Source organism: Diceros bicornis, chromosome 12 (genome assembly GCF_020826845.1).
Source record: "Diceros bicornis minor isolate mBicDic1 chromosome 12, mDicBic1.mat.cur, whole genome shotgun sequence".
NCBI lineage: Eukaryota > Metazoa > Chordata > Mammalia > Perissodactyla > Rhinocerotidae > Diceros > Diceros bicornis.
Window position 1 is genome coordinate 50900765 of NC_080751.1, and position 16788 is coordinate 50917552.

The following is a 16788-nucleotide window of genomic DNA, read 5'->3' on the forward strand; positions in this document are numbered from 1 at the left end:
TATGCCACCTAGCCGGCCCCTGAGAGATCGTATTTTTAAAGAACTAAAATTTATTTAATTTTATAGATACTAGTATTGTGCTAACCTTACCTATTTCTTATGTGACTAATTTGTCTTGCACACGGTTGAACATTTGAACTTGAGAAATATAAACCACAATGGACTCTGATTCTTAGATAAGATAGATGGGATCTTCAGCACTGCAGTTGAGTAGCATTTTCAACTAACTTTTGAGTAGTGGAACAAACATGATTTGATATTTTTAGCTTAGGGAGTTCTATCTTAAACCATACATGGCTGATAAAAATGTGAAATCTAAGCTCTTAGGATTTCTCTTGAGTTAACCAGATGGTGTGCTTATGATCTGCCTACAAAATCTTTCCATTCTTTTCAAATAAAAAGCTATTTTTTACTTTCCACTTTAGATTATAAGCTTTTAGATTCTTTCCAAGTGAAAAAAAAATCCAGGCTACATTAGACACTAAAGTAAACTATCACAAGTCCTGAGATCCTGGAACTTGTGATAACCTAAGGAAAATGTCCCCTACCTTCATGTTCTTTACCCTAACCTTCTTATACCTTCATGTAACCTAGGCTCCTAATCTATCTCTATAGGAACAACCAACACACATACACTCCTTATTATGTGCCAGACACCATTCTAAGCTCTTTTACATGTATTTAAATTTAAAAATTTTTCCACTTTATTGAGGTATAATTAATATACAAAAAACTGCACATATTTAATGTATACAATTTGATGAGTTTGCATATATGCATACACCCGTGAAACCATCACCACAATCAAGGAAATAAATATATCTATCAAAATAAAATTTTTATTTTGACTTAATTTCAGACAGAAAAGTTGCAAGAATAGTACAAAGAACTCCTGGATACCTTTCACCCAGATCCACCAATTGTTAACATTTTCCTACATTTGCTTCTCCTCCCTCTTCTATATATGTGTATGTGTCTATAGTAAGTAATTTTTTTCTGAACCATTTAAGTTCTGCTATGGCATTTTACTTCTAAATACCTCAGTAGTGTGTTTTTTCCTTAAACCAAGGAAATTATCATTAATGTAATACTATTATCTAATCTACAGACATTCAGATTTCACCATTTGTCCCAAAAATGTCTTTTACATCAGAAGAAAAGCCAAAACTATGTGTGGATTCAATTGTCATGCCTCTTTAATGTCTTTTAGTCTGGCACAGTTTCTGAGTCTTTCTTTGTAGTAAATGACATGGACATTTTGGAAGAGTACAGGCCAGTTGTGTTGTAGACTATGTCTCAGTTCTGATGTGTCTGATAGCTCCTCATGATTAGATCCAGGCTATGCAATTTGGCAAGGATATCACAGAAGTGATACTGAGTTCTTGTCAGTGCTTCAGGAGGCATATGATATTGGTTTGTCCCATTATTAGTGATATTATCTCTGACATCGATTGAAGTGGTATTAGCCAGATTTCTCCACTGTTAAGTTTTTAGTGTACCCTTTGTAGTTTGTACCCTTTTATCTTATAGAGAGATACTTTGAGACTCTGTAAATATTCTGTTATTCCTCAAACTTGCACTAGTTTTAGCAACCATAATTATTACTATGATGGTTGCTAAATGATGATTTTCTAACTCCATCATTTCCTCTACATGGCTTTCTACTTTAAAAATGAACTTTCGGGCCAGCCACATGGCGTTGTGGTTAAGTGCGCGCGCTCCGCTGCTGGCAGCCCGGGTTCAGATGCGGGCCGCGCACTGACGCACCACTTGTCAGGCCATGCTGTGGCGGTGTCCCATATAAAGTGGAGGAAGATGGGCACAGATGTTAGCCCAGGCCCAGTTTTCCTCAGCAAAAAAGAGGAGGATCGGCGTGGATGTTAGCTCAGGGCTGATCTTCCTCACACACACAGAAAAATAATTAAAAAAATAAAATAAAAAATAAAAATGAACTTCCTCTCTCTCTCTCTCTCATCTATCTATCTATTTCTGTAATTGTGGTCCTGTTCTTTACTCATAGGTTATATTCCTTTACTTCTGTTTTTTATTTTGATGTTCAAATTGTAACCGATTTGGTCAATGAGAGCTCCTTCAAACAGGTTCCGGTGACTTCCTGTGCACAAAAAGATGTCGTAGCCTCATCTTGTATTTTCCCTGCCCTAGTCCTGGAATCACCCATTTCTTCATAGAGCCTTGCTTCTTTTTAATGGAGAACGGGATTTGGAAGCCAACATCTGGATGCTGTGTGTGCTCACTGCTACTGGGTTCTATAAGCAAACAAATGCGAAATAGGTGTATTTATATACATTTATACCCACATTGTTGTGTGCATATACACATATGCATACATATACATATATTAACACAATCATTATTACAATTCTATGAAGTAGCTACTACTTTCATTATTTTCACTTTTACAGTTGAAGAAACTGAAGCACAAAAGAAGTTAAATAACTTGCCAAAGGTCTCCCAGTTAAGTGATATGGCTGAGATTGGAATCTAGGCTGTCTGGCTCCAGGCCCACCCTCTTAGCATAAAAATTTAAAGATAAAAGTATTTCCAAGGTTGAGAAGGAAGTTTATTCTACATGATCTAAAATTCATATTGAGTTCTTTGACTGTAAAGTCATATCCTGTTTTCTACCTGGGGAAGGGGGGCAGTAGGGAATGTACTGCAAACCTGGGAATCAAATCCAAGTAACAGACTTGACATAGAATTGCTTCTTCCTTCAGAGAACTAAAGGTTTGCAACTGCACCAAACTTGCTATGCCTAGTTCTGTCTTCCCTAAGGATGGGTCTAGTCCTTCAAGGATTTTCAGGCCCTCACTGAAATAGGCTTCTGGTGAACTTGCCCAGCAATCCAGTGGATGTGCTCAGGCTGCATCTCAGGCTAAGCTGAGGCTCCATCTGCTGCTTCTTATCCACAGTTCAAAGGACTTATGCAAAGCAAGAGAATTAGTATACTTTTTAAAGTAGAGGATGAAGAGGATTGTAGATTTTTAGACAAGGTCAAAGGAAATTTATTACTTTAAAATTAATCAAGAAATATTTCATGGTATTTGGAAAGTTGTTAATGCCTTAATGCCTCTCCAGACAACACTTACTTGCCTTGCTCATGACTATGTTGCTCTGAATGGAGCAAAAATATTAAGAATGACTTATAAGCTAAATTTAATTCTGACCAGAAGGTAGAGTTATGCCATGACACCAGTGTGAATTTATCCTTGGAAGATTTCATAATAGAAAAAGAAGAATGTTGAACATAAAGTAGACATACAACCTTAACTTTGGGAGTGACATCATGAAAATAAAAAAATTCACGTGATAGCAAGGCCAGGGATTCTTAAAGGAAATACAAAGGGATAGGGGAGCTCCAAAATGATATTCTAACAATATGAATGCCAGTGATTCCATTGAGTAAGAAAGGGAGGTGTTCAAAGCAACCAGTGTGCTGTGAATGAAGCTCTCAGGTGAGCTCAGACAAACCCAAAAGGTCAAGGATGAACAAACAAATGTAACATACACTCCAAGGATAGTGTAATAGGGTCACCAGACTACAAATTATCTCTGTATACCCATACATAACTGGAAACTTGATACACTGCAGCTCATGGGGATATGTTGAATTATTTACTAAATGTTGCTTAGACAATTGTTTATCTATATGGAAAATAATAAAATTGGTTCCTATCTCACACCACTGTTAAAATAATTAACAGGAAGATTAAAGTCCTAAATATGAAAAGCAAAGATTTTAAACAAGGGAATGCTGAGGATAGGGAGAATATCCTTATCACTTTAGGATAGAAAAAAGTTGTTTGTTGTTTTTTTTTAAACAAAATTAAAGCACACATGAAAGAAAATGATTGACATTTGACTATGTTAAAGTTTAAAAATTCTGTACATCCAAAAATACCATAAACAAAGTAAAAAGACAAGCTGCAGATTGGAAGAATATATTTGCAGATGCAAATGGATGACAAGAAATTAGTTTCTTGAGTACATAAAGAACTCCTATAAATCAATACAAAAAAGATAACCCAATATTGTAAAATAATAATAATAAGGACAGAGTGTATGAACGAGCACAAGAGCCCTTCACAGAAAAGGAAACTTGAGTAGCCAACAAACATATGAAGATGCTCCACTTCACTGGTAACCAGGGAGGTTAAAATCATGAGGTACAATTACATTGGCAAAAGTTAAGAATTCTAAGAAGGTGAAGCATTGGTAAAGATGTGAAGCAATGGGAAAGTTCTGGTAAGAGGCTATGTTGCTGTATCCACTTTGCAGAGCAATTTGGCAATTTAGATTGAGGTAGAAGATGTACATGCCCTAGGACCCAACAATTCTACTCCTAGGTAAATTTTCCCTTAGAGAAATGTTACTTGTGTGCACAAGGGCTATGAAAAAGAATGTTTATAGCTACATTGTATGTAACAGCAAATATTTTGTAACAATCTAAATGTCCCATCCACTGAAGAATGGATAAATAACGTGTGATATATATTAGTTCAAGGAAATCCTCTACAGCAGTGGAAATGAATAAATTTACAGCTATCTGTATCCCCACAGATGAAGCAGGATGCAGAATAATACATAAAGATAACACTGACATAAAATTTAAAACATACAAAACAATCCTACATATTTTGCTTAAGGCTATATACATACGTAGTAAAATTGTAACAAAATGGATGGAAATGAAAACCACCAAATTCAGGAGACTCATTTTTTTGGTTGGGGGGACAGAAAGAAAAATGTGATTATGGAGTACAAACTATTAATAACATTTTATTTCTTAACACAAGTGCTGGTTATATTAATCTGCATACTGAAATGTTTCATAGTATATTTAAAAGAAAAAACACCTTGGTCTTATTTTCCTGACTGTAAGCTTATGATAGAAATGTATTTCCTTGTCATGATGGACAGTTATTACCCCTTTTCCAATCAAGCCTTTATGTTCTAGAATTTGGGTTCTTCTCCACCGGTGTGTGTGTAGGGAGGGTGGGGGGTGGGTTGTAGCTCCTTTGTACTTCAGTGGCTATCACAGAAAAAAATGCTTCCAAGCCTTTGTTGGAAAGGAATTAACCTGGTACTGAGGATGGAATAGTGATGTGGAAGATACCGGTGCTTGAGATTGAAAAAGGAGTAGCCTGATTAGGAAAAAAAGAGGGGTCCTGCGGACTGGGAAGGGAATTGGGTTGGGGGTTTTTCTTAAGAGGTTAAGATGTGTCTTTCTTATGTGGCTGTGTCCAAGGTGGTCAAGGCTGGCATAAGTGCAGAGGGCTTGAGAGCAAAGCAGAAGCCTCTGTGCTGTGCCAGCCTGTGGTCAGTGGGGAGATGGCAGTGAGGTCACCTTAGTGACCCTTACAGAGCTGCAGGGCCTACTAGATGGAGGAAAACCATCCCCCAGCAATAGCTTTCTCTAGAAGGAGCAATGGAAACAATGGAAAACTCAATGAACCATACCTCATCCTTGGCATCGAGTAAGGCCAGGTGTTCTCTTAGGATCCAATTTTCCATTTTTCTCTTAGAATTCGATTTTCCACCCATATTGGAAGTTCCTCGATTTCTCTTAGAATTCCATTTTCCACCCATATTGGAAGTTCCTTTAGCCAGGCCTGAAGCAGCTCAGGTTAGATTTAATTTACTTTAGAAAAACAGAGAAATGTGATGTTTCTTGCACCTGAATGATCATTCAATAAATTAAAGCTACCACACAGAATAAGCAAAGGCTCTAGAGACTATTAGGAATAGGTCCAAATCCAGAGGTGCTAGTACATTGTTAGCAGGTAACTGGAAGGAAACAGAGCTAGGAGTCTCTTTTTTCTATCTTCTCAAGGGAGGAAAATAACCTCCAAACTCAGGGGCCAGACCAATAGTAAAACAAGGAAACTTAGGTTCCCAAATAAGTGGCCTTGTACAAAAGGAGCATTAGATGAACCCATAAGGTGGGCCATCGGTGTGATTCAGCTTCCAAGAAAATAAACCTCATAGCAGACTGCAGTGACAGACTTACAGGGTCAGATCACCAGAGGGAGAGAAATCCCACTGTGTGCCATTTAGACCACAGCCAGGTCTGAGGAATAGTGACAGCCAAAAAGTACTCAGAAGTGAGTGAAGTTGAGCTTTCAGGTAACCATATTCTGTGACAAGCTGTTCAAGAGTATGCTGACTCACTTACAGAAAGCCTCGCATTCTCTGTGCTTTAAAAAGGTAAATATTATATAACTCTAATTTCTCCTAGATTTCTGAAAAATCAATGAGCACTAAGTACACTTAGAATAAAATTGTACAAAAGTTACTTATATAAAATGTCCTTGTTTTAAGACTATGCATGGAAAAAAAGTATAGAAAATGTATTAGGGTTCTCCAGAGAAACAGAACCAATAGGGAGTATAGGTATGTATGTATATACTGTGTGTGTGTGTGTGTGTGTGTGTGTGTATGCAAAGAGATTTATTATAAGGAATTAGCTCACACAATTATAGAGGCTGACAAGTCCCAAGACATGCAGGGTGAGTAGGCAAGCTGGAGACCCAGGAGAGCCAACGGTGTAGTTCCAGTCCAAAGGCCAGCTGGCTCAAGATCCAGGAAGAGTTTGAGTCAGAAGGCAGGAATAAACAGATGTCCTCCCAGCTCAAAGGCAGTTAGCCAAGAGGAATTCTCTCTTACTGCTGGGGAGAGGGGTGTAGGGGGTGGGGGAGTGGGGTCAACCTTTTTGTTCTTTCAGGCCTTCAGCTGATTGGTTGAGGTCCAGTCACCTTAGAAAGAGCAACCTGTTTTACTCAGTCTACCTATTTAAATTTTAATCTCATCCAACAACACTCCCAAAGAAACACCCAAAATAAGGTTTGGCCAAATGTTTGGGCATCATGTGGCCCAGTCAAGTTTACACATAAAATTAACCATCACAGAAAGGAATATACCAAAATGTTATCAATTTATTAGATACTAATAGTTTCCCTTGAACTGGACCTATATTTTGTTTTATTTCAAATGGCATATTGTATTTCCACATTTTAAATAATTTCTGCTTCTTTTTTATGCTTTTAGTTTTATATGTTCAATCACTTTTAGTTCTTGTAAAATTAATTTATAAATCTTAATTACTAAAACATTGCTCTCTGGAAAACCTAAATAAAGAATTGACATCTTCACTAAATACTTTTAGTAAGGCCAAATTTCTAAAAATATTTTCATATTCTAAATGTTCGCTCTGATTCCAAATTTTCTAATGGAGAAAATATACAAGGCTTGATATGATTGCCAAATTACTTTTGTAGTTCCAGCACTATAGGCTGGAACTGAAATATAATTCCAAATATTATCACAATTCTGAGCTCTTCAGATACTATTTAATTTTCTCAGAAAATTTTTACCTTGATTTGCTATCACAAATTTATGGTAGCAAATATAGTTTATTGGGAAAACAGTTAAGTGATTCATTTATGTACATCTTTATTGCATCACTTGGAGATATCCTAATTTAGTGACTTTGTGCCAAATTAAAACATCTGGAAATCTAAAACTTCAGCTAAAATTCCAGATTTCTTCCCTAGCATTCCATAGTACTGTGTTCAAAACCCAATAAAGTTTCCATATAGTTTTTTGTGTGTGTGTGTGAGGAAGATCAGCCCTGAGCTAACATCCATGCTAATCCTCCTCTTTTTGCTGAGGAAGACCAGCTCTGAGCTAACATCTATTGCCAATCCTCCTTTTTTTCCCCCCAAAGCCCAAAGCCCCAGTAGATAGTTGTATGTCGTAGTTGCACATCCTTCTAGTTGTTGTATGTGGGACGCGGCCTCAGCATGGCTGGAGAAGCGGTGCGTCGGTGTGCGCCTGGGATCCGAACCCGGGCCGCCAGTGGCGGAGCACACGCACTTAACCGCTGAGCCACGGGGCTGGCCCCTTCCATATAGTTCTTACTGGAATTATTTTCCTTGACTGCCTGTAATAAAATTTACTATCTTCCCTCAGATGTTACTTTCAGCTCCACAGCATCAATGAAAGCCATTATTTTTAAAATTGTGATATTTTGCCTTTTAATTATTAAGATACTTTTATGTGTAACAATTGAAGTTTTCCAGTAATAACTGCATTTTTTTTCTTGTTTTTATGAAATGTTTTATGAGACTATAAATCTAAATTGCAATAAGGCTGTATTAATTAGTTTTATTAAATATTTTATGCCTAAAAATCCTTGATTGTACTTAACATTGACAACACAGTAGATGGTGTTAACAATTTGAATATCCTCTTAAAATAGTTCTTGTTTGATCAATGGAAATTCTTAGGTGAAATTTTTAGAAGTCATTATTTCACATTCTTCATTGTTATATTTTTAAATTTTTTTCAATTTTATTTCTTTTATTATTAGAGAACATACTTTTTTTTTTTTTTTTTTTGGTGAGGAAGATCAGCCCTAAGCTAACATCTGCCAATCCTCCTCTTTTTGCTGAGGAAGACTGGCCCTGGGCTAACATCCGTGCCCATCTTCTTCCACTTTATACGGGACGCCGCCACGGCATGGCTTGACAAGTGGTGCGTTGGTGCGCGCCCAGGATCCGAACTGGCAAACCCCAGGCCGCCGCAGCGGAGCGCACGCACTTAACCGCCTGCGCCACCGGGCAGGCCCTCAAATTCTTTATTGTTGAAAATGATTTATGATATCCTTTTAATTTTCTCACTGACGACCGCAAATCTGAATCATGAGTTTTAAGCGAACATGACTTCTTTTTGGGTGAAATGTGAGTTTAGCACTTTCAACACTAAAATTTTGATCACTGTTTGCATTCAACATTTACATCACTTGCCATAAGTCATGTTTTCATTTCAGAAATGAAAATCATTTATTTCATATTAATTCTTGTACAGTATCAAAAGACATTTCAGGATGTTTCAAGAAATGTTTCAAGTTATAGTTCATTATCACGTTCTTCCACAGTTTTAGAATATGAGCATTTACGACATTTAAAAAGAATGTTAAGAAACCAATCAACACTTCGCTGACACTTCATTCTGGGTGGCTTTTTTTTTTTCTTTTGGTGAGAAAGATTAGCCCTGTGCTAACATCCATTGCCGATCTTCCTCGTTTTTGCTGAGGAAGATTGACCCTGAGCTAACATCTGCGCCCATTTGTCTCTATTTTGTATATGGGATGTCGTCACAGCATGGCTTGACGAGTGGTGTGTAGTTCCACGTCCAGGATCCAAACCTGTGAACCCGGGGCCGCTGAAGCAGAGTGCGAGAACTTAACCACTACGCCACCGGGCCAGCCCTAGGTGTTTTTTTTTTTCTCTCCAATTTACAACTTTTAATTCAAACACAGTATCCTTACAGAATGTGTACTTGTTGCAAATGTACAGCTTGATAAATTTTCACAAACTGAACACACCCATATAATTGGCACTCAGATTAAGAAACAGAACACACCAGCATCCTAAAAGCCCCAATCCCTGTACCCTCTTTCAGGTACTTCCTTCCCAATCAAGCGTAACCAACATCCTGGTTTTGTACTTTACATATATAAAATCTTAAAGTATGTATTCTTTTGTGTCTGGCTTCTTATGCTCAACATTAGGTTCTTGAGGTCATCCATAATCTTATACGTAGTTATAGTCTTTCAATCTTATGTATTCTATTGTGTGACACCACCATAATTTGTCTATTTGGGTTGTTTCCAGTTTGGGATATTATTAATGGTGCTGTTAAGAACACTCACTGCTCTGACCAATACGGTAGCTACTAGCCGCATGTCATTGAAAATCAGTTTCTCAGTTGCACAAATCACATTTCAAGTGCTCAATAGCCACAAGGCTAGTAGCTACTGTATGAACAGCACAGAATATAGAGTACTTCCACCATTGCAGAAAGTTCCATTGCACAGTGCTGAATTCATGTGTTGGTGAACATATGGAATTGCTGGGTCATAGGGTATGCATATGTCCTGCATTGATAGATAGCAGATAGCATCAAACAGTTTTTGGGTGTTCATCATTAATATTTTGCTATAAATGCTTCTATTTTAAAATATTAAAAAACTGTACTTACTTTTCACCTAAGAATTACAATGCACTATAAGTAAAACCAAATACAAAACTATTTAGAAGCAGTAACAAGTGTTAGAACATGGAATGCTTCATAGTTAATGCACAATGCAGACATTATTTACCATGACACAGGCCAAGCTAACATGTTGCAAATGTTTCTCAGATGTCATTACAACAAAAGGTCCATTACTACCATATAATTTTTCACAATAGAACTAATGAATCTATATTAGAATTTACAGAATTAATTTTAGTGCTATTGCAGTTTCAGTAATACTACTTACCACTGATACAGACACATTTCAATATTTTAACAATTAAGACAGCCATGCCGGTGTCTTATCAGCTAAATACCAGATCTGCTCATAACTCCAACCAACACTGAATATTATCAGTCTTCTAAAGTTCTGGCAATCTGAAGAGCCAATGGTTGTTGTTGTTTAAACCTCATTTAATCATGAATGCATTTGTGCATCTGTGTGTGTATATATATATACATTTGTTGGTCTTTTTAAAATCACTTCTCCCCTCTTGAACCGCTCATTTATATCCCTCACCCATTTTTAACTATTGACTTATATTCTTTTACTATTATACATTATATACTCTATGATTGCCCATGTCTATCCTTTGCCCATTTTAAATTACTGATGTATAAATGTTCTTTTTATATTAAGGAAGCTAGTCCTTTGTCTACATAAGTCTTACAAATATTTACCCCCAATTTTAGTTGATCTTTTTCCCACTGAATTGTTTTAAATGGTATGTAGTCAAGTTTCTTAACTCCTCCTTTTTGGCTTTTGTGTTTTATGCCATGCTTTGAAAGCCCCATCTTCTCAGAGTATATGAAAAATTAATTCCTGTTTTTTTCTGGGCTTTGTTTTTAAAATTGATATATCTCTAATTTACTTTGGCATATGAAGTGAGGTACCTCCAGCTTTATATTTTTCTAAATGGCCTATCATGTCTGCTAGACACTGCTGGTTACCTACCTGGCATCCATTATTCCTTACTAACAGAACTGTGACTTTGTTGAGGGCAGTAATGTACCCAGCTTAAAATACTTTCCCAGACTCTCGTGCAGCAAGGGGTGGCAAAACGATTTAGTTCTGTCCCAAGATATAGGAGGAAGTCACTGAGTGCAGCTTCCAGATAGATTTTAAATAAGGGCAACTTTGATGGACATGCTCCATTTGGCCTCTTAACCTTCACCTCTCTTCCTGCTTGGAATCTAGATGTAATACCTAGAGGTGAAGCAGCTACCTTGAGACAATAAGGATGAAAGCCACCCATCAAAAATGGCAGAGTAAGAAAAGGAGCCTGAGTCTTTGATGACATTAAGCTCCCATATTAGTTCTGGGATTATATGCCCTTGGATTTATTATGGGAGAAAAAGTAACTCCTCTTTAGTGAAGCCATCGATCACAGGGTTATTTCTTGCAACCAAATATGTTCCCATCTGGTGTAGTATCCCCATATATTTAATAATATATCTTTTTAGACCAATTTGACATGCTATGTTTATCACATAACTTCCCATATATAATTCAGTATATTTCTGGAAACCCTTCAGTTTCATTGATCTAAATGACTTCAGTTTAATAGCTAATATAATAGCCAACGTTTACTGAATACTAGGACAATTCTATGTGCTTTATATTAACTAGCTGATTTAATCCTCACAACAGCCCTTTGAGCCTTAATTATTTAATATTAATGTGTACTACTTGTAAGCCGAAAACTAATAGTAGATTTTAAAAAGCGGAATAGAAAGGATTAAAAAGGAAAGAGAAGGAAAGACGTTTCAATTATCTATATGATGGATTATGGTAGGAGGCAACTACCTATGTTGCTTTCTAACTGGCAACATCGCTTTTCCATGTTGTAATGGAAAGAGCACTAACTTAGGGTTTGAAGACTTAAGCTCTTATTCCAACTTTGCAGGTCAACAGTGTTAACTTGAGATAACCCTTCCCTCAGGCCTTAGTTTCCTATCTGTATAATGACGTATAATTACACTCATCAGATGATCTCTAAGGTTCTGCTTAACTTTAACACTCTATGATAAAGACTAGTGATCAAGGCTACTGGTTTTGAAATTCACTGGATCTGGATTTGAATTCAGGATTCAATAACCATGTATTCATTCAACAAAAGTACTGGGGGTACACTGACGAACATATCAGAAAATATCCTTGCCCCAATGGAGCTTACATTATTGTGGAGCAATTAAAAAAAAAAATCTAGACACTTAGAGAGTAGTAGTGCTATGAATGAAATAAGCAATAACGTAATAAGAGATTAACGGGGGCACATGGTTGAATAGTTAAGAGGATTCAGAGAACAGTCGTCTGAAGAGGTGGTATGAAGTTTGTATAATATGAAAAGATGGCTATGGAATAATACAGGAAAAGAGTAAGATGCAAAGTGGTAATTTAACTATGTTAAATGTGTAACCTGTCTAAAACAATTCAAAAAAATCCTTCAGGATGCACTGTTAACACATACACAAAGGTACATAAGACATACAGCTTAATGAATTATTAAAAACCAAACACCCACAAAAGAAATCCTTCTCATGACTCTTTCCAAATATAATGCTCCCTCCCCACTAAGGATAACCACTAACCTGACTTTTATGGTGGCCACTTTCTTGCTTTTTATAAAAATGACTTTGCCGGGGCTGGCCCTGTGGTATGGCAGGTAAGTGTGCGCGCTCTGCTGCTGGCAGCCCAGGTTCGGATCCCCAGCGTGCACTAATGCACTGCTTGTCAGGCCATGCTGTGGCGGCGTCCCATATAAAGTGGAGGAAGATGGGCACGGATGTTAGCCCAGGGCCAGTCTTCCTCAGCAAAAGAAAGAGGAGGATTGGCATGGATATTAGCTCAGGGCTGTTCTTTCTCTCTCTCTCTCTCTCTCTCTCTCACACACACACACACACACACACACATAAATGACTTTGCCAACTGGATTGTGGTGATGGTTGTACAACTGTACAAATTTACTAAAAATCAAACTGTACACTTATGATGGATGAATTTTGTGGTGTGTAAATACTACCTCATTAAAGCTGTTTAAAAAAGACTTTGCACCTCAACATGAATCCCTAAACACTACAGCTTAATTTTGCTTGTGTTTGATCTTTATATAAATGGAGCAATACAGTACAGTTCTTTGGTGCCCGCTTCTTTCATTCAACATTATGCTTGTGAAATTCTCCATGTTCCTGCATGTGGCTCTAGTCATTCATTTTCATTGCAGAAGATTCCACTGTATAATTATATTTATTTATCTAGTCTATGTTGATGGACACGCTGTCTCCTATTTTTGGCTATTATGAATCATGTTACTATGCACACCATCTCTCTTATGGTATATGTACATGCATTTCTGTTGGGTATATATCAAGAGTAGAATTGCATTATCTTGGCCTTTAGTATTAAAAGCACATGTTTCTGACACCGTATTTCTAATCAAAAGCTCTGACAAAATATGGCTTAGAATGTCAGGTATAGTGTGGTGTCAACTTACCTGTTCAATTTCATAAACTACTGAACTTCAGCCAAAAGGGTTTTCATTTTCTTCTACTCATCTGCTATTCCCTCTGTCAGTAAGTCTTCCCTCCCCTCTCTGCCTAATTAACTTTTACTTATCCCTAAAATTTCAGCTTAAGCATCATTGCCTCAGGGAAGGCTTTTCTCATCTAATTCCTCCATTATACACTCGCCCGCCACCACAGACCTCTCTTTCTCCATTTGTTGTAATTGTTTTACAATCTGTGAAACTAATTGGCTATCTCTCCAACAATACTGGCTCATTAAGGTTAGGGTGTTGCATATCATTGTATCCCTGCACCCAGCACGGTACCTGGCACATAGAAAGGCGTCAATAAATATTTGATGAATATCTATTCTCTCTTCACATTCAGGGTACCCAACTCAAATACTGTTTCTTCTGAATGTTTTATTCTTGGGGCCACCACCAGTATTATTCTTTGAAAATAAATTTGTATTAGGCAAAAGATTTTCCTAAATCTCATTTGGCAAAAAAGATTGAATATGAGTGACTTAGCACTTAGTCCCATCATCATGAATAAGAATATTTATACTGTTTTCTGTGGAGAGACTATAATTAACATAGAAAGTAATTTTGCAAAAGGATTACAAAACATATGGGTTGTTTCATTATCAAATGGTGTACACTATTTAAGTGATACTTTATATAGCAACTGATTATTTCCACAAAAGCAAGTAACATCATTATAAAATTGAGCAAAAATGTAGAATTTCAATCATTTACTTTCAACGATGAGTGCTTATTATGTGAATAGCAGCAAGCAATTCACTTAATATTATCTTTTTCTCTTTATCACTAAATGATAGATTTCTCCCATAACCAGTCATTCTGTGTAATTTCACTTGATCCTGTGTAAATAGTTTGGTAAGCTTTCTTTTGCTTGTTTGTTTTTTAATAAAAATTGCTCAGTGGCAACAATTATAGAAAAACCAGGTTTCTATTCTCTACAAATCTAATTTACTTATATTCTAAGCGTTAATTTAACAAAATTATTACAGGTAGGAAAGCTTACTTTTCCCCCCCATAATTATTCATAACCTTTATATGCTCTAATTACAAGTTGAATTCAAAATATTTTATTTTTTTATAAATTTATTTATTTATTTTTTCCCCCAAAGCCCCAGGAGATAGTTGTACGTCATAGCTGCACATCCTTCTAGTTGCTGTATGTGGGACGCAGCCTCAGCACGGCCAGAGAAGTGGTGCGTCGGTGCGCGCCCGGGATCCGAACCCGGGCCGCCAGCAGCAGAGCGCGCGCACTTAACCGCTAAGCCACGGGGCCGGCCCCGAAATATTTTATAATAAAACAACATTTTTTCATATTAATTTCTAAAAAAAAAATCTCAGTGATAGCATTAATATACCACTGAACTGTTCAGAAGGGAGGTTTGAGGAATTTTTTTCAAGGACTTGTAAACTATAAAGATCTTCTAAGTAAAAGCCTGTGGATACCTTGCTGAAAATTAGAAAAGTTGAAACCAGAGTTACTACCAAAACAAAATGTACAGTAGGAAATTAGTAAAACACCATCTTAATTATCCCAAGGTTTTTCCCTAAATTAGCCTCCAAATTGCAACCTCAGCATATCAAAAGAATTTCAAATGAGAAACTTAACCCTAAGCTTCTTGTTTAATATATATATACACGCCTTGTACAGGGAATATTCTCTTAACTATCTCCTTTCAGATCACTACATCCCATGACGACATGGTAGAGTCTAAAATGTACACCTCTTTTATAAAGAAAATGTATTCACAAGTGGAACTTCCCTCAGAAAACATCATGATGTCAAGTGTAAAGACATAAGAACATCTAGTCTTTACTCATGTCACAACCATATTTTGGATTTAAAAAGTGGCAACAGATTCTCAAACATACAAACCACTGCCAGGAAATTATACAGATGAGGATTAGAGCACTTGTAATTCAGTTTCTAAAGGGAAATTAAAACATAATACAAGGTAAGGTATAACACAAGAATTCAATAAAAAAATTTATGAAAGAGGATAATAAAACACTATTATTCTGTATATGTTGCTAAAATGTAAGAGCAGAGAATTGCTGAGGGTGATTTTTAGCTCTATTAAGACTTATTTCAGACTGCCATGCCATGAAATTGGCAAGAATTGTATTAACACAAGCCTAAATCCTATAATAGGTCCTTTTTAAGATTCTGAGACACCCTATGGTTCCTCATGATGTGTGTTGTTCTCCTTTGTTGCAAAGAACAAAACGATAAACCAAATTTGTTCAACTACAAAAAAAAAAAAAAAAGAATTGTACGTAAGTAAGATATTTTAACAAAACTTAACAAACATGTCACAATTTCCTAAAGCCTAAAACTGGCTAAAATATGCACTAATAAAAATGTAAAAGATAAATAAATAACAATCATCTTAAAATATGCAGTTAGTTTTGCTGAATATGAAAAATATTCTGTTTTTATTAGTTTGTAGAAGCATTATTTTATTCAATGTTTTATTACATCAGAATTTTAAAAAATAAGCTGACTGAATTTTAAACAATACTTAAAAATATCTAACTCATATTTTAAGTCGATGCAAGTTTTCACTAATACTCTATATTAGTATCTTAATATTTGGGGAATTTTTGGAAACAGACACATTGTTTATAAAACTGTCTTATAGACCTTAGAAAGAAGCAAGTTTAATAATGGTTCATAAAACTTTACAAATCTTTCTAAACTGTTTTTTAATACAATGAAAATTATATATAGACTGATTTTTAATCAAAATTTCAATTATTTTACAATTTGAAACAGAAGTAAATATGTCTCATTCTTTTTCTGAGGATTAACATTCATCAGGATTACTACAACTGATAACACTTAAAACACATACACACACAGACACAATTAGAAGGGACTATCTGGCTAGTTCTGCTTTAAAAATACTAATGAACTAATAATTAGGTTGGAATCATGACAAAATCAATATTACTTAGAAAATATTATATAAAAATTCAAGGAGAGGACATTGTTAGGGTCAGCTTAACATTATTAGCTGTAGCAGTGCTGTATCTTGTACACACTTACAAATCACGTTTTCAAACTGACAATCTGTTTTAACTGCTTTGCTCATTAGCACATGAAGATGTTGGTTGAGTCTGAAACATTATAAACTGTATTTAT

General features: G+C 36.1%; 1 long non-coding RNA gene across 1 annotated transcript; it reads right to left on the reverse strand.

Moving 5' to 3' along the window:
• Positions 1-821: 821 nt before the first annotated feature.
• LOC131412069 (uncharacterized) lies at positions 822-6430 on the reverse strand. Its single transcript, XR_009221708.1, has 2 exons — positions 5479-6430; positions 822-2267 (listed from the first exon to the last, which is right to left on the reverse strand). It is a non-coding gene; the product is annotated as an uncharacterized LOC131412069 (long non-coding RNA).
• Between the last annotated feature and the right edge of the window lie 10358 nt (positions 6431-16788).